The sequence below is a fragment of the Chiloscyllium punctatum genome, chromosome 18 (assembly GCF_047496795.1).
Source record: "Chiloscyllium punctatum isolate Juve2018m chromosome 18, sChiPun1.3, whole genome shotgun sequence".
Taxonomy (NCBI): domain Eukaryota; kingdom Metazoa; phylum Chordata; class Chondrichthyes; order Orectolobiformes; family Hemiscylliidae; genus Chiloscyllium; species Chiloscyllium punctatum.
Genome location: NC_092756.1, coordinates 8,536,806 through 8,555,858, shown reverse-complemented (window position 1 = coordinate 8,555,858; position 19,053 = coordinate 8,536,806).

Below are 19,053 nucleotides of genomic sequence, written 5' to 3'. Positions count from 1 at the left end.
TGTAAATAAGATGAATATCTGGGAGAGAGGGGAATTCAAAACTCGGGTGCATTCATTTTGAGAAGAGATTAGAAAGATTTGAGAAAACACATTAGGGTGTTTTTAAAAATTACACGTGTGGAATGAACTTCCAGAGGAAGTGGCAGTTGTGAATAGAATTACAATATTTAAAAGTCCATCACATAAGTAGATAAATAGGAAATATTTGGATGGATGTGGTCCAAGCAGAGGCAGGTACAATTAGTTCAGTTCGGAATTATGGTCGGCATGGACTGGGTGGACCACAGGGCCTATTTCCTTGCTGTATAACATTATGACTCTAATTCCCACTATCTCCAAATTCCTCCATCCTCACAACTCGCCCGATCACTGTCACCTCATCCAGACTCACAATCTTCCTTATTTATATAATTCCTCTCCAGCCACAGAACGCTTCCCATCTCTAATCTCCTGCAGTTTCTCAAATCTCTGCTACATGTGCATTTCTTTAATTCCAGCCTTAAGGATACCCTCGTTCACTCCGATTGGTTGGAAGACAAACTGGTCTTGCCTCGTCCTCCAGTCCTACCCTCTGCCCCCTATTGGCCTGCGCTGACATCAATCACATGAGGCCTATTGTGAGTTGAGTGGTGGTATCCTCCCTCTCTGCCCTGGGATGAGCTTCATTATTCACAGTGGATGGGGCAGTATCACAGAGCACAGGGGCTGGGGGCTATTCAGCCCATTGGGGCTGTACTCTCTCCCTCTGGAGATGCTGCAAATCTGTCCCAACTCCCCTCCCATTTGCCCATAGCCCCCCAAATCTTTGCTTAAAAAGAAAAATTCCAAATCTGTTTATGAATAAACGCTTGAATCCCTGTCCAGCCGACATTCAGACTGTCCAGATGCTCAGAACTTACTGAATAAAGTAATGTTCACATATTCACCCTGCATTAGTTGCTAATTAATAGAAAATAGATACTACAACTGTGACGTTGTTAACAATTCCTCTCTCTCTGCAAGTTAAATACCTTGGAAACAAATCTGCACCTGATCGAAATCATTGCTTAACCTTCTCAGCTCCAAGGACAGTTATCTGTGCTTCTGATAGCTCTCCACAAAAGAGGAACACATGTTATTTTCATTTATTAGTGTCAGAGATGTACAGCACAGAAACAGACCTTTAGTCCAATTGGTCCATGCCTACTAGGAATCCTAAACTAATGGAGTCCCGTTTGCCAGCTTTGGTCCGTATCATTCGAAACCCTTCCTATTCTTGTACCCAATCGCATGCCTTTTAAATGTTGTAATTATATCACCCTCCACTACTTCATCTGGCAGCTCATTCCACACATTCACCATGGTTAGCTTGTACACGTGGCCCCTTAGATTCCTTTTAAACTTTTGCCCTCTCAACTTAAGCCCATGTGCTCTTGTTTTGGACCCATCTAACCTGGGGGAAAAAGATTCCGGCTGTTCACCATATCCATGCCCCACGTGATTTTATAAATCTCCGTAAAATCCCCTCAGTCTTTGACTCTTCAGGCAAATTAACCCCAGCCTATCCAGCCTCTCCCTTCAGCTCAAATCCTCCAACCCTGGCAAAATCATTGTAAATCTGTCTGAACTCTTTCAAGATTCACAAAATCCTTCCCAGAACAGGGAATTTCGAACTTAAAATAGAATTCCTGAAATGGCTTAATCAATGTCCGGTCCAGCCTCAATATGACGTCCCAGCTTCTGTATTCAATGCATTGACCAATAAATGGAAGTGTACCAAACGCCACCTTCACTAGCCTTCCTACCTGCAACACCACTTTCAAGGAACAATGAACCTGCACACCATGGTTTCTTTGTTCAGCAACACTCCCAAGGGCCTTACCATTAAGTGCATACGTCCTGCCCTGACTTGCCTTTCCAAAATACAACAGCTCACATTTATCTAAATTGAACTTCATCTGCCATTCTTTGCTGCATTGGCCCATCTGATCAAGGTCCTGTTGTATTCTGAACTAACCTTCCGGAGGACCAGGTACACCACAGAACACACCAGATGGCCTCCTTCTTTAGAGACCGCAATTTCCCTTCCCACGTGGTTAAAAATGCCCTCCAACGCATCTCGTCACCATCCCGCACCTCCACCCTCAGACCCCACCCCTCTAAGTAGAACAAGGACAGAAAGCCCCTGGTGCTCACCTTCCACCCTACCAACCTTCGCATAAACCAAATCATCCGCTGACATGTCCGCCACCTCTAAAAAGACCCCACCAGCAGGGATATATTTCCCTCCCCACCCCTTTCCGCCTTCCGCAAAGACCATTCCCTCTGTGAATACCTGGCCAGGTCCACGCCCCCCTACAACCCACCCTCCCATCCTGGCACCTTCCCCTGCCACCGCAGTAACTGTAAAACCTGCGCCCAGACCTCCTCCCTCACCTCTATCCAAGGCCCTAAAGAGCCTTCCACATCCAAAAAGTTTTACCTGCACATCCAGTAATATCATTTATTGAATTCGTTGCTCCCGAAGTGGTCTCCTCTACACTGGGGAGACTGGGCGCCACCTAACAGACCACTTTAGGGAACATCTCCGGGACACCCGCACCAATCAACCACACCGCCCTGTGGCCCAACATTTCAACTCCCCCTCTCAGTCTGCCAAGGACATGGAGGTCCTGCGCCTCCTTCAATAGCTGCTCCCTCACCACCAGATGCCTGGAGGAAGAACGCTTCATCTTCAGCCTCGGAACACTTCAACACCAGGGCATCAATGTGGACTTCAACAGTTTCCTCATTTCCCCTACCCCCAACTCACCCGAGTTCCAAACTTCCAGCTCAGCACTGTCGCCATGACTTGTCCAGACTTGTCCTACCTGCCTATCTCCTTTTCCACCTATCCACTCTACCCTCTCCTCCCTGACCTATCACCTTCTTCCCCTCCCCCACTCACCTATTGTACTCTATGCTACTTTCTCCCCACTCCCACCCTCCTCTAGCTTATCTCTCCACGCTTCATGCTCTTTCCATTTATTCCTGATGAAGGGCCACTGCCCGAAACGTCGAATTCGCTGCTCCACGGATGCTGCCTAAACTGCTGTGCTCTTCCAGCACCACTCATCCAAACTCTGGTCTCCAGCATCTGCAGTCATTGTTTTAAACGTCTTAACAGTCCACTACACCTCCCATTTTGGTGTCTTCTGTAAACCCACAGACCATATCTCATATATTCACGTCCAAGTCATTTATGTAAGGAGCCCTTATCCATTCCTGCAGGAAAATGCTGCTCACAGGCCTCCAGTCCGCAAAGCAACCCTCCATCACCACCCTCTTGTGTCTACTTTCAAGCCAGTTTTGTATCCAAATGTCTGTTTCTCCCAACACTCAATGTTATCTAACCTTGCTAACCAGTCTGCTTTGTGGAACATCGTTCAGGGTCCATATAGACAACGTCCACAATCTGACTTCAAAAAACTCAATCAAGTTAGAGATAGAGAATTTACCATAACACAAAGCCACATTGACTATCATTAATCATTCCTTGTCTTTCCAAATATATGTAAATCCTATCCCTCAGAATCCCTTCCAACAACTTGCCTGCAACTGACGTCAGGGTGACTGTTCTCTTATTCCCTGGCCTTTCCTTACCACTTTTTTAAAAAATGGCACATGTCTTCCAGCACGTCACCTGTCACAAACGATGATATAAATACCTCAGGGAGAGGCATTGCTATCACTTTCCTAGCTATCCACAAATTTCTGGGATACACCTTCCTACGATTTAAGACATCCAGTACCGTCTCCTCTGTAATATCGAAACTTTTCAAGTTATCACTATTTATTTCTCCAAACTCTCTAGAACAGAATAGCAGAGTATCTCTCCCACTTCCTGTTGTTACATAGATGGCCTTCTTGATATTTAAGGTATCCTCTTCTCTGCCTGGTTATTCTTTTATCCTTGATGTATTTGTGGAATCTCTTTGAATTCTCCTTAAACCATTTCCTAGAGATATTTCATGTCCCCTTTTTGCTCTCCTGATTACCCTCGAGTATATTCCTGTAAAAACGTGATCCTGTCCTCTCACTTCCTCTGCTTCTGCCATATCTGCTCCCAGGAGAAGAAATTCCACTCCAGGACATCGCAGAAATGTTTCCTATTTCAAGGACCACATTTCCCTCCCACGTGATCAACAATGACCTTCAATGTATATCCTCCACTTCCTGCACCTTCGCCTTTACACCACCCCTCCAACCACAAGAGGAATATAATCCACCGGTCCTCACTTGCCACCCCACTTATCACCAGGTACAGGGCATTAACCTCTGCCATTTCCGCTACCTACAGTCAGACCCCACCAGCGGGATATATTTCCATCCCCAGCCCTTTCTATGTTCCGCAGAGACCATGGGAATTTTGGTGCTGATGTGCTGTCCTACGGATACCTCAGTCACTCACCCTGCCAAATGGCCTCGGGATACTTCACTAGATAGATAATCCATTCACCCAGATAACATTCAGGGGCCCTGGGTTTGAATCCTGCCATGGCAGATGGTGGAATGTGAATTCTATAAATATTTGGAATTAGGAATCTATGAAAGACTATGAATCCATTGTTACGAGAGAAAAAAGAAACATCAGATTCAATAATTTCCTTCAGGGAAGGAATCTGCCATCCTTACCAGGTCTGGCCTACATGTGACTCCTGACCCACAGCAATGCGGTTGACTCTTTACTCCCCTTTGGACACAGCCAGTGACACCCTCATCCTGTGAATGAATAAAAAAGATCAAGTCTTGTCCACATCGATACTATTCTTACTGATAAGTGATGTCTTCGTAAGTTTGCTTCTCAATTCCCCGCTATTGGGGAAGGGGTGAGGAGGGGTCAATAGTACAATCCCAGTAAGGAGATCATCCCTTTCATTTTCCTCAGTTCCACCTGTATAACTTGCCTCGATGTACTCCCAGGAATACCCTCTGGAAGCCCAACTGTAATGTTATCTCTAATCGTAAATACCACTCCCCCTGCTCTGTTGCCACCTTTCTATCTTTGCTATAGCATCTATACACTGGAACAATAAGCTGCTAGTCCTCTCCATCCCTGAGTCATGCCTCTGTAATTGCTATAATATCCCAGTGCCATGTTCAAAACTATGCCCTGAGCTCAACTGTCTGACCAATCGGGCCTCCTACATTGAAATAAATGCAGTGTAACTGCTCAGTCCTGCCTGGTTCTCTGCCATGCCTTTGCTTTCCTTGAATGTTTGACGTCTGAACTGTACCAGCCTCAGACTTAGCTCTTCCCTCACTTTCTCTCTGGGTTTACCCACATTCCTTCACTGGTTTAATGCCTCCTGAATAGCACTAGCAACTCTTCCTTTCCAGGGCAGGTACAATCCATCCTTCTGATGGAGGTCAATTCTACTCCACAAGAGATTCGAATGAACCAACAATGTGAACTCTTCTATTCCTATGTCATTGATACCAATAAACAACAGCCTCCCCTCAAAATGGTTATTCTCCCCTTTAAGAATATTCTGCTCCCTCTCTGAGACATCCATATACAAAAATTACACAATCGAATAATAAACCTTACACTCATCAGGTCAGCATAAAAGGATTACATGACACATTGAAGGTTTGGGGAGACCTTTTGAGAGAATGTGATGATTCAAAGGAGAATTTTGAAGCAGCAAATGGGAATAATCTGGAACACAATACTTACACACACAATGCAAATATCCAGGTCCTGATATACCTAGTAATTCAATCAGAGTTTGGCAGATCATTTACTGAGATTACCATCTGAACGCACAGCTGTAATATCCTGTAGTACAAGTTTATAAAATCTGTCACTATCAGTTCAAGTTAGAAACTCACACCATCCCCACCTTGTGGCCCAGGAGTACTGCACATATTACCCTTGAAGTCCTGGTTCGAATCCCGTCTTGGCAGATGGTGAACCCACATTCAACCTCCCTGTAATCTCAAGAAAGTCTAAATCTCTGCTTATTGATGCATCAAAAGGCTCCTATTCATAATCCAAAACATACAGCCATAGAGATGTACTGCAAGGTAGCAGACCCTTCGGTCCAACCCGTCCATGCTGACCATATATCCCAACCCAATCTCGTCTCACCTGCCATCACCTGGCCAATATCCCTCAATTTAAAATTCTCACACTTGATTTAAATCCTGGCTGTGATAATCCCTAGCTCCTTGCACCACACACACATTGAGACCACGACAACACATTTTCCTTGAGACACCCAACCATTTGTTAATTCATTATTTCACCTGTGTGGCTGTTTCTACAGTTGCTGAAGCAGCATAGTCTGGTTTTCGCAGCCAAAACCTCACAGGTCTGCTTTCCAACTTTAAGAAATCCCTCAAAACCTGCTTTTTGGCAATGAAGTTGGTCACCTGACCGAATATCTCCATCTCTGGCCTTATGTCTAAAATTCTCAATAGTATTTTTGTGAAATTATAAGCATCATAATAAAAATCTAACCTGTTATTGATTTGAACATTATTTTCAAATCATCAATGTTGCTGAATGAATAATCTATAATGCCACTTACCCAACCACATTGTAGGAGCACCTTCACCACACAAACTGCAGCTGTACAAGAAAGTCAAACATCACCCTCTCCACAGGCAACAGGGCTTTGGCATTAATCACTGGTATCTGTGGTAGGAGAAACACAGTTGATGTTTCAGGGAGTGCAAAACGGATTACAGGGAATGAAAATGGTGCAGAATTTGACAGCCAGAAATGGAAGGAAAATACACTTACTTATTAGAAAAAGAAGTCTTGATTGTCAAATATATTCTAAAAAATGATAATTTGACAATAGAGCAGTACATGTTCAGGGGCTGTGCCGCAGTGAAAAACTCATTTACAAAGGGTCTATAAAAGTAATAATACAGTACTAAACAGACGAAAAATAGACCCATGGTTCGAGACTGACGAATCTCGATATTGACAAAGTGCTCATGAGGGAGCCCAGAGGTGAATCAGAGCAGTACTGGCTGCAATGATCACAATGACTCTATACTAGAGAAAGGCTGCACATGCGCCTGGCTGCACCTTGGCCCCTACAACGATGGCGGCCACGCACATGTCCAGTGAATCGTTGTCCCGAATAAAGATGGTGGCGCTCACTCAGGCCTGCAGCCGCGCTGAGGCAATTCCCCATTTGCTGCAAACACGGGACTGGGACATTCAAATTTGTGTTTTCCGACGTGCACAACAAGTTTACAAAACCTTCATAGAAACACCGTTTTTCACCCGTTTCCCTGTTTATTTATTTCCTTCCTTCTCTCCATAACTTCCCGAGCATTCATTACAGCAACTCTGCGCCGCACAAAAGGGTGATCACATGGTTTAGATTAGCTCCGCCCTTCATTCACTATGATTGGTTGGAGGACCATCCAGCTAGTCATCCAGTTCCACCTACCGTCCATTCATTTGTCCGGTGCTGACATCAATCACCCAGGGTCACTTTGTTGCCTAGGGCATGCGCAGTCTGTACTGCTTTTGCTGATATGTTGGGTAATGTGATGGGAGAGTTTGCTGAGGGTAAGAATTTCCTCTGTGTGAGCTGTGCAGTAGATTTCCTTTATTCATGGAGGGAATTGCCTTCCTACTCATGACTGTATCGCTGTGATTGATGAAGCAATGCCAAATGAACCAGTACATAAACAACCCATTTTCACATCTGAGACCTTTAGCACATTGTATCACGCTCTTCTTTGGAAACAAAACAAACATGAAATCAGAGCAGGAGTAGGGCATTCATCGCCTTCAGTTTGTTCCCCTATTCTATCAGATCATGGCTGGGCCAACCCAGACCTCAACACCTCTTTTATGCTTGATCCGCATAGCCCTCAACTGCTCAATATTTCAAAAATCTATCTGCCCTCTTTTAAAATAATTTGAGATAGAATCATAGATTCCCTATTGTGTAGAAACAGGCCCTTCAGCCCGACGAGCCAGAACAACCCTCCGAAGAGTAACCCAACCATTCCCCTCCAACATTTAACTTTCACAATTGTTTGGGTCAGAAAATTCTAGCCGTTCACTGAGAGAAAAAAAATTCTTTACTTTTTCTAAAATGAATGTTTCCTTTAGTAATGTCCCCTGGTTTGAGACTTCACTGGTGATAGAACATCTAGTCAACATCTACCCTGTCAAGCTCCTCAGAATCTTGTTTCCATAAGATCTCACCTGCTTATCTATTCTTGATAGGTCAACCCTTTCGTCCTCGACGTAGCTAAGTGAATCTTTTTTGAATGGTCTTCAATGTTGGTTTATCCTTTATTAAATATGGGAGCTAACATTGTGTACAGCACTGCAAGTGAGGACTCAGCAACAGCCAGTGTGGTTAACCAATCTTCAATTCATGCTAATACATTACGCCGATACCATGAGCTCCTAAATTATGCAATTAACTTTTATGTAACACCTTATCATTTGCATTTTTAAAATCCAAATACAGAACATCATTGGATTGCCCTTTATAAGCCCTGCTTGTTATCTCCTCAATGAACTGTCGCAAATTTGTCAAATATAGTTTCTCTTTCACAAAACCCAGTGTACCATGTTTAATGATAAGCTTTTCTAAATGTCCTGCAATTTCTTACTTTACTCTTTGACTCTGTAGATTCGTTCAGTAGATTTGTTAAGTATGATTCCCCTCTCTTAAATCCATGCGGACTCTCTCCAATCCTGTCACTGTTCAGTAAGAAACTTGACTGTACTCCAAAGTAGTTAGTAAATGTATCTGTATTTTTTTTTTAAAAATCGATTACTTATCAAAGCTGGACCCATGCAATATCAATAAAATAGTGACTCTGAATTTGGGTTATAATGTTCTTTCTGTTAAGTCATTTTCGTACTGTGTTATGCAGACAGCACCAAGTGATCACTCTTTATTGTGAGTAACTTTGAAAATAATATATTTTAAAAATGACATCCCAAAATGCTGCCTCATTATTGTGCAAGGAGGATTTTGCATTCAATAGTTTGCAGATAAAATTGAACAGATGTTTGCTGCAATTCTGCCAGACTGCAGGTTACACCAAAGTGGCAACTCTGCTATCAAATTCTTACTTGACACTGCCCAAGGCGATACTGATGGGACTTCACTTTGCCATTATTATTCACCAGCTTTATTTCCAGGTTTAACCGTATAATCATTCTAGAGCTTGTAATTTTAGACAACTTCTTTTTAGGTACATATGTAAATATCATACTGAAATGTTGCACTGAATGGTACCAAATCTGAAAATAGTCTCTAATCTGATAGTAACATGCTCTGACCCTTCTACATATGTATTGGCATAAGTCTATGCCAGTTATTTTTCTGAAGCCTGTGATTCCTGATGAAGGTCTTATGCCCGAAACATCAACTCTCCTGCTTCTCGGATGCTGCCTGACCTGCTGTACTTTTCCAGCATGACAATTTTCGAATCTGATGTCCAGCTTCTTTGGTCGTCACTTTCTCTTTTCAATAGATTAAGCCAAGAATATTTTTTGTTGATCAAAGTGCAATAGGAACCAAATCATGAAATTCAGATATCTCACATTTACCTTAACTATAGGAAGGCTAAGGCATTACTAAATTTTTGCCAGTAATTGAAACCATGCTGACAAACTTGTGCAGTATCAGTGCCTCACCTTAAAGTGTTTCCAGATATCGCGCAGCTGAAGTATTTTGTTTTGCACTCGGCCATATATTGTTCTCACTTGTTTCTTTGTGAAAGATTACAAAACAAATTCGGATGAATGATTTCTTTAACCAATGTTGCGAGAAAACAAAGTCAGTACTTCAAGTGCTGATAAAGTAATATAAACTGATAATCAGTAGAAAGGGTTTAAGATGGCTATGGAACAAATGCTGGCAAATGGGACTAGATTAATTTTGGACATCTGGTCAGCATGGGCAAGTTGGATTGAAGGGTCTGATTTCGTGTTTTACAACTGTGACTTCATTCTCTCAATTATTCAAGAAGTTGAATACTTCGAGGACGAAAAGGAGAATTTATGCAGAGAATGCACTTGCAATGATGATTGAGGTATATCAAACTCACATTGTTTCATTACATTTTCCTCTGGGTTCTTCAATGAACAAACTTGTTTTGTTATCTGAATAACTATGTATCATGTGATTTGTTTCGCACAAAATATTTTGTTAGGATCTAGTGAACTATTAAGAAATGTTCATTTTTAAAATTTAGGCAGCTTGATTATGAAGCAAGAAAAGGTTAGCTTTTTACTCCCACTGAGTCATTGCTCTATAAAATGTAACAAGCTTTTTATCATTTCTGGACACTGAATATATGGAAGTCAATGCTGAAGGAAAAAAATCCTCGTCGGTAATGTTCCCACATATGTGGAGTAATTGCTCCTGGTCACTCTTCAGGCTATACAGGATGAATTGGAAAGAAATGAGTTGGCCAATGTTAGTAAAATCATTTGGATGGACTATGCTCATTGGGGAAACTTGAAGGAACTGTAGAAGGAACACGTGCTTCAGAGTGTATGCAATAAACCTGAACATTGTTTTTTTTTTCACAGAGCTTGGGACCTGACTGGAGCAGCAATGAAGCTCGTATTGTTTTTTAAATTTCCGAGCTTGCCAAAGTATTGTTGGTAAATGCAGGTGACTTTATCAAAGCACATTTCACACTACTGACTAGCAATTTGGTCCCAATTCTGTCAGTCCATCCATTCCTGTGGATAAGAGGTATTTTAAATGTGAACACTCCATTTATCTACTTGAATTGAATACTTCAGTGGTTAAGTCCTCTTGGATTCTTAATTTCAAATTACTCAAATGTGATTCTTTTGTTCCCCCCTGAATTTGCCAAACACTGGGCAGTTCTGGAATATTCCAAATATTTACAATAGATGCATTTACACCGTTGAAGGCAACCTGGAAGATTTGAATACCACTCAGGTAGTCAACAACAATACATAAGTAACTTTATGAATTGCTTACTGTACATCAACACAAGCCAAGTACGACTGAAACCACAGATTGTCTCCCAAGGATTTCCAAATCTAAACATTGCATTCCATATATGCTCACTGTCACCATTTGGGAGCAATCTCCCAAAGTGCTCCCAGAATTTAGAAAGCACGGACACTGCCTTCCAAAGATAAATCTGCTGCCACAGGCTTCACTCTTCTTGCATACAATGACATTTATTGTCCAGTTCTTTAATGTGACATGATTTTACAAACAATTTGTAGAAGTGAATGGAAAGTGTGATGTTTGCTTGACCTTTGGCTCTATGTATCAGATTGAACTGAACCTTTAGCAAGATGTTGGATGTTTCCCACAAACTTTGTTTAAAAAAGCAAATATTATGCTCTGAGATTTAAATGCTCAATCAGGTTTAATAAAAATCCTTCTAAAAACATTGAGAGTTTGACTTCAGCTCCTTTAAAGAGATATGCTCTTGGCCTTCAATTTTGTGACATGCGATCAATCTTTGGTAAAGGTGGCTGTGTACAACACTGCAGGATGTTGTGCTGAAGTGCCTCATTGGGTGGATGATCTTTGTATACTGGTGTAACTCGGCTAATTTTGAGATGGAATGTTGTTTTGAGTTAAATCTTGTTTTTAAACTGAGGCGTGCTTCTGTAACTCAAGTGTGGACACTATGTTCATGTTTACAATGAACTTTTCACTTTTGCAGATTAGTATTTTCCAATCTGTTTTGTAAATAATGTTCACTATAAAAAGCACATTGTTGGAGAACCGCAGGTCCAGCAGCATCTCTGAGGGTAATAAAACATTGTAAGTTCAAAGTCTTATGACCATTTGTCCGTTCAGACGAAGAGTTAGTGAACTTGAAATGTAACGTTATTTTTCTCTTCACCGATGCCCTCAGAACTGATGAGTTTCTCCAGCACTTTGTTTCTGGGGTTCAGATCTCCAGCGCCTGCAGTTTATTGTTTTGTTATAGATCCTATGATTAGATTTGAGGAGAGAGAGTCAGCAACTGTAATCAACGAGGATAAAACTCCCCAACCACGGAAAACAAACCGGTTCTTTATTCTTTGCAAAACACGACGGTAAATGAGAAATTCAATTCAGCGAAGTGCAAGGCGGCATACCACCGGCCTTGTCTCAAACCTGGTACTCATCTTTGAGAACTAATCTGTCAGAATTGTGTTTGTTCCCTTCCTTTGAGATCACAGTCCATAAATGTCCCACTTCCAGTTCCTGGTCCGGAGCCGGTTACCACATTGCTGTGGGGTGGGCAGCTTTGAGTCAGCCTGAAGTTTTGTTAAGAACATTGCAGGTTGAAGTTGACGGTTTTGACTAATATTGTGTCATCAAACTTGGAGGAAATCCGTCCGAATATATTGATCAACTGTACTGAGCTTGTTTACATGCAGTCCTGTTAGTAGTGCTGTAATATTCTAAAGTTAAGAATCACACAACACCAGGTTACCGTCCAAAAGGTTTAATTGGAAGCACACTAACTATTGGAGCGCCGCTCCTTCATCAGGTGATTGAGAAGGGCACAATTCTCAGGCACAGAATTTATAACAAAAATTTACAGTGTGATGTAACTGAAATTATACATTGAAAAATACCTTGATTGTCTGTTGAGTCTTTCATCTGTTCGAATACCATGATAGTTTCACTTCTTTCATGTGTAAATCACAAAACCTGTTTTTATAAGTTGCATTCAAGACAGTGGCCCACCAAATAACTCATTGTATGAATCACTGCACAGTCTCAACAAAGGAATGAAACTGGATGGACCACATTACATCTACCAATGCACTGGAAAATACAACAACACAATCAGCCCTCTTGACCCTGCAACCTCCACCTCATTGTGGGCCAACAACAGCAGCAGAACTGTACTCCAGCCCAATCTGAAATCTCATGGACTGGTATAACCCCGACTCAACCATTAACATCAAGCCAGCGGATCAACCCTAGTTCAATGGAGAGTTCCGCAGGGCATGCCAGGAGCAATACCAGGCATACATAAAAATGTGGTGCCAACCTGGTGAAGCTACCCAACCTGCATGCCAAACAGCGCAAACAGCACCAAATAGAACTATGTGATCCAACAACCAATGGATCATATCTGAGCTTTGCAGTTCTGCCACAGTTAGTCAGGAATGGTGATGGGCAATTAAACAACTCACTGCAGGAAGCATCACAGATATCCCCACCCTTACTGATGGCGGGCTATCAGACATCCATGCAACAGACAAGACAACAGCATTTGCAGCAAACTTCTGCCAGCAGTGCCGAGTGGATGAGCCTTCTACATTTGTCCCTGACATCACAGATGTGAATCGAATTGGTTGAAAACTTATTTCAAATCAGATCAAGAAGTGGAGAAGTAGTGTAAAAGCTGTCAGCCCTACCAAAATTGTGGCAATAATACTGATGGCTGTGCTCCAGAAATTGCTGCCCAGCACTGGCACCTACTGACATTGTGGAACATTTCCCAGGGATGTTCAACACAAAAACACAGGACAGAGCCAACTCAGCCAATTTCCCTCCATCAGTCGACACTCACTCATCAGTGAAGGTGATGGAAGGTGTCATCAACAGTGCTGTCACGCAGTTGCTCAGCGATAATCTTCTGTGACACCCAGTTTGGGTTCTGTCAGGGCCATTCAGCTCCTGATCTTGTTACAGACTTGATTCCCAAACTGACAAACAGCTGAATTCCAGAGGCGAGGTGAGGGTGATAGCCCAGTCCCACTCCAAGACCACTGTTTCGACTTCAGTGATATCACCTGACCTCACCACAGTCTCACCTCATTTACTGAAACTCTCATTCATTCATTCATTTTGTTAACCCTAGATTTCATTATCTAAACCGACTCCTGGCCAGCATCCCACAATCACACTTCCTATAACTCCAGAATATTGAAAGCTCTCCCGCCCAAGAGTTCACTTGTACCAGAGCTTAAAATCCTCCTCTAGCTTATCTCTCCACGCTTCGGGCTCACTGCCTTTATTCCTGATGAAGGGCTTTTGCCCGAAACGTCGATTTCGCAGCTCGTTGGATGGTGCCTGAACTGCTGCGCTCTTCCAGCACCACTAATCTTGTACCAGCGCTTGACAATCCATCAAAAGGCTCCCATTTATAAGCAACAGCAATTTACTTTCACACCCTTTACTTAATTCCTGGCTGTAATCATGCCTATCTCCATGCACGACACACTTTTCACATCTCAATAACTCATTTTACTTTAGACTCCCAAAGATGCGTTTATTTTTGAGTTCAGCTGTGTGACTGTTTCTATAGATTCCAAGGCAACACGGTCTGGAAGTCCCACCCTCTAAGATCTGCTTTCTTCCTTTAAGTCATTCCTGAAAAATTGCTTATTTCGCAAAGTTCTGGTCACCAGTCATAATATTCTCCACCTGTGGCCTTATGTCAAAAGTTCAATATTTTTGTGAAATTAAAATGTGTTGATTTGTACAGATAGCTTCTACTCTTCACTATCTCTGAGTGAATAATCTGTAATGTCTCCTACCCAACCACGTTGTGCGAACACCTTCACCGTACCAACTGCCGCAGCACAAGGAAGTCAAACATCACCTTCTCAACAGGCAACAGAGCTTTGGCCTTGATCACTGGTATCTGTGGACGGAGGAATACACATCATGTTTCAGGGAGTGCAATATGATTAATAGGGAATGAAAATGGTGCAGAATGTGACTGTCAGAAATGGAAGGAAAATCCACTCACTTATTGGAAAAAAGAACTCTTGACTGTCAAAGATATTGTGGAAAAAATAACCTAATAATGGAGCATATGGTCAGGAGCCTTTTGAATTCCCCCCAACCCTAAAATTATATCCTTTAGTTCTGAGATCCACCAACGCATGTCTGTCACTATTTTATAAGGCTCAGCCTGTGACACTTCAGGGAAAATGACCCCAGCCTATTAGGCCTCTCCCTGCAACTCAAGTCCTCCAATCCTGGTAACATCCTTGAAAATCAATTCTCAACTCTTTCAATTTCAGTGCCTCCATCTGATAGGAGAGAAACCAGAAGTGCACACAATATTCCAAAAGTGACCGAACCAATGTCCTGTCCAGCTACTTTACTCAATGCCCTGTCCAATAAAGGGAAGCATACCAAATGCCTTCTTCACAGTCTTATCTACCTGCGACTCTACTTTCAAGGAACTATGAACCTGCATTCCAACGTCTCTTTGTTCAGCAAGATTCTCCAAGATTTTACAATTCAGTGTGTGAGTCCTGCTCTGATTTGCTTTTCTAAAATGCAGCACCTCACATTTATCTATATTAAACCCTACCTGCCACTACCCAGCCCATTGTTCCATCGGATCAATATCCCATTGTGCTCTGAGATACCCTTTATCACTGTCCACAATACCTCCAATTTTGGTGTCACCTGCAAACTTACTAACTGGACCGTCTCTATTCTCATCCAAATCATTTAAATGAATGACAAAACAAATCCAGAATAAAAAAATCCATTTAACTGGATTTGAATGTGCTCTGTGTAAATCCTGCCCTATGACTCTCTACCAGAGAAGGCTGCACATGCGTCCCACTGAACTTTGCCCCCTACAAAGCTGGCGGCTGCACGGGTCCAGTGAATCGTTGCCCGGAATAAAGATGGTGGTGCTTACTCGAGTCAATCGCTGGATGAGGCATTTTCCCTTTTTACTGCAAAAACGGGACTAAGTTTCAAACTTGTATTTTCCGAAGTACACCAAATGTCTGTAAACCTTCTCAACCCATACCAACACCATTTCCCTCCCGCTTCCTGCTGTTTATTTTGATTTTTACCAACAGCTCTCCGTCCACACATCCCGAACAGACCGCGACGATTATCACGTAGTATAGTCTAGTCCCGCCCCTCATTCACCGTGATTGGTTGAAGGACCAACTGCCCCGCCAGCTCCTCCAGCGCTGTCCCTGCCTTTCCATTGGTCTGCCGCTGACATCAATCACCCGGGGCCCATTGTTGGCTAAAGCATGCGGATTGCTTTGTGTCTTTTATTGCTGTTCATGAGTTACAAGAGTTAACAAATGACAACAGCATCTCAAAACCACCCGATGAAGATGCAGCAAAACTAGTACTTCCAAATAATCCTGTTGACCAATAACAAGGTGTTCTGTAAATTTTACTTTTGTCCATCCCAATCAAACACCACCACCTCCAAGTCACGAATGAGGGAGGGATGTATAACATAAGAACTAGGAACAGTAGAAGGCCATCCTGCCCTTTGAGCCTGCTCTGCCATTCAATAAGATCATGGCTGATCATTTCGTGGACACAGAACCGTTTAACAAAGTTCTCACCGTGACCATTAATTAATTACGTTTTTAAAAATCTAACCTAGCTTTAAAAACGTTTTCTGAACGAGCACCAACTACTTCCCTGGGCAATGAATTCCATAGAGGTCAAGAAGTTCCTTCTCAATTCAGTCTTAAATTTGCTGCCTCTAGTCTTGTGGTGATGCCCTCTTGTCCTAGCTTCACCTGCCAATGGAAACACCTTCTCTTCGATTTTATCCATTCGAAACATTAATTTATATGTTTCCATTCTTCTGAATTCCAATGAATATAATCCCAATCTACTCAGTCTCTGTTAGGTCAACCCCCTCAACTCCAGAATCAACCTAGTTAACCTCCTCTGCACCCCCTCTTGTGCCAGTACATCCTTTCTCAACAAAGGACATAAAAACTACATGCAGTACGCCAGGTGTGGCCTCACCCGCACCCAAATACAGCTGGAATATTACCTCTGCTTTTAAACACAATCCCTTCAGCAATGAAGGACAAAATTCCATTTGCTTTATTAACTGATTGTTGTACCTGGTGACCAACCTTCATGCAGAAGGATGCACAGGTCCCTCTGCAGAGCAGATGGTCCAACGTTTTAACAATCAAGTTTTTTTTAATGTTAATACAACCAAAGAGTATAAACTTGATATTTACAAACATTCTATTTCATTTGACAGACGATTACCCACTCACTCAATGTATCTATGTTCCTCTCAAAAGTTTCACAGTCCTCCACTCACTTTGTTCCGTTAATCATCTTAATGTCATATGGAAATTTTGACACCCTACATTTGGTTCCAACTTCAAATCATCTGTATCAATTGTAAATAATTGCAGTCCCAACAGTGATCCCTGAAGCACACTACTTATCAATGATTGCCAGCCAGAATAATACATATTTATCCCTACACTTTTCTTCCTATTAGTCCACCAATCTTCTACTCCTGACACCATGCACCATTATATTACGCAACAGCCTCTTGCACAGCACCTTGTTGTTGGTCTATTGGTAATCCAGCTACACCACATCCACTGGGTCCCTGTTGTCCACATTGCTTGAAATGTCTCCATAGAATTCCAAATGATTTTTCAAGCATGACCTGCCCTTCATGAACCCATGCTGTGCCTGTACAATGGGTCTATTTCTATTGAGATTCCCTGCTATTTCTTCCTTGATAATAGACCTAAGCATCTTTCTCACTACAGAGAATAAACTAACTGGCATATAATTCCCCACATTTTGTCAACCTCCTTTCTAAAACAGTGGCATCACTTTTGCTGTTTTCCAATCTGCTGGGACTTCCACAGAGTCCAGTGAATTTTGGAAAATTACTGCCAGTGCATTTGCTATTTTTCCTGGCATCTCTTTTAGTACCCTGGGGTGCATTCCACCAAGGTCAATTACCTCCAAACAGTCTAAAACTAGCTGTTCCGTAATAATGATAGTTTCCAAATCCTCACCTACCGTTGTCTCTTTGCTAGTTACTGGAACGATATTAGTATCCTCCACTGTGATATCCCATATCTAAATGCTTCTTCTCATTTTTCAAAGGACCATCATTTACTTTAGCCATTCTTTTCTCATTATATGTTTGTCTGTCTGTAGGTACTCAGGAAGGTCCTGACCTAATAGACTTCCCAGCAGCTGGGTGTCCCATCCATCCCTCATTGAAGATTGTTTGTCAGCCAGAGGGACACAGGACAGGCAAATCTGGAGCTTTCAATAAATCCTGCAGTGAAGTAAGATCACTCACAGTGCACAGAGCAGAGAGCAATGAGAGGGCTCCAAATATCAGCTAACAGGACATGACATAGCTTTAGTGCTGGAGGGGGAGCACAGTACAGACACACCCCAGCCTTTACTGCAAGTTTTGTTGTACTAAGACAACATCGGGAGTATCCCAATTATCAATCCAAGCCAGTGCTGTCTTAGCGAGCATCAGTACAAAAGAGGGGAAAGCAGGCCTTCCACGAGAGGATGGGAATGCTGTCTGGGAATGTTCCATTCTGTGTTCCCTCTCCCACACTGTATCTATGGCTTTTCTTCTGGATCAGTGTCTTCAATCATTCTAATACCAAAAAGAGTTCCTATCTCTGTACTTTCCTCCCCTCTCACCAATCATTTCATACGTTTCAAACCTGCTCCAGTCTAGACTACCATCGATATCTCTCTAACTTACTTCAGTCTCGACAACATGCCTTGTCACGATAGTCCACTCCCCCAATAACCCAAGACTTCAGGTCTGTTTCTGTGCTGCATGACTCTCTGCCCTAAATCATCAATGCTGACCAGGTTTCCTGAACTGAATGAGTTGCATTTACCTGCGTTTGGCCCATGTTCCTTCAAACCTTCCCCCCCCCCCCATGTTACTGCCCAAATGTCTTTTCCATGTTCTTGTTTCTCCCATGTACCACTGGCAGTCCATTCCGTGTATGAACCGTCCTCTGTGGAAAATGTTGCCCCTCAGCTCACTAAGTAAATCTTTGCTCTCGGTCACTCCTCAGGCCTTACCCATTCTGCTGTGGGACCCAACCCCTCCCCAACATAGACTCCCCTCGGACATTACCCATCCTGCTGTGGGACACAACCCCTCCCCGGTACAGATTACCCTTGGGATTACTTATCCTGCTGTGAGACACAATACTGCTCCAGTACTGAATCTTTCGGGCCTTACCCATCCTGAAGTGGGACACAATACCTCCCTGATACAGACTCCCCTTAGGCTTTACCCATCCTGCTGTGGGACATAATCCCTCCG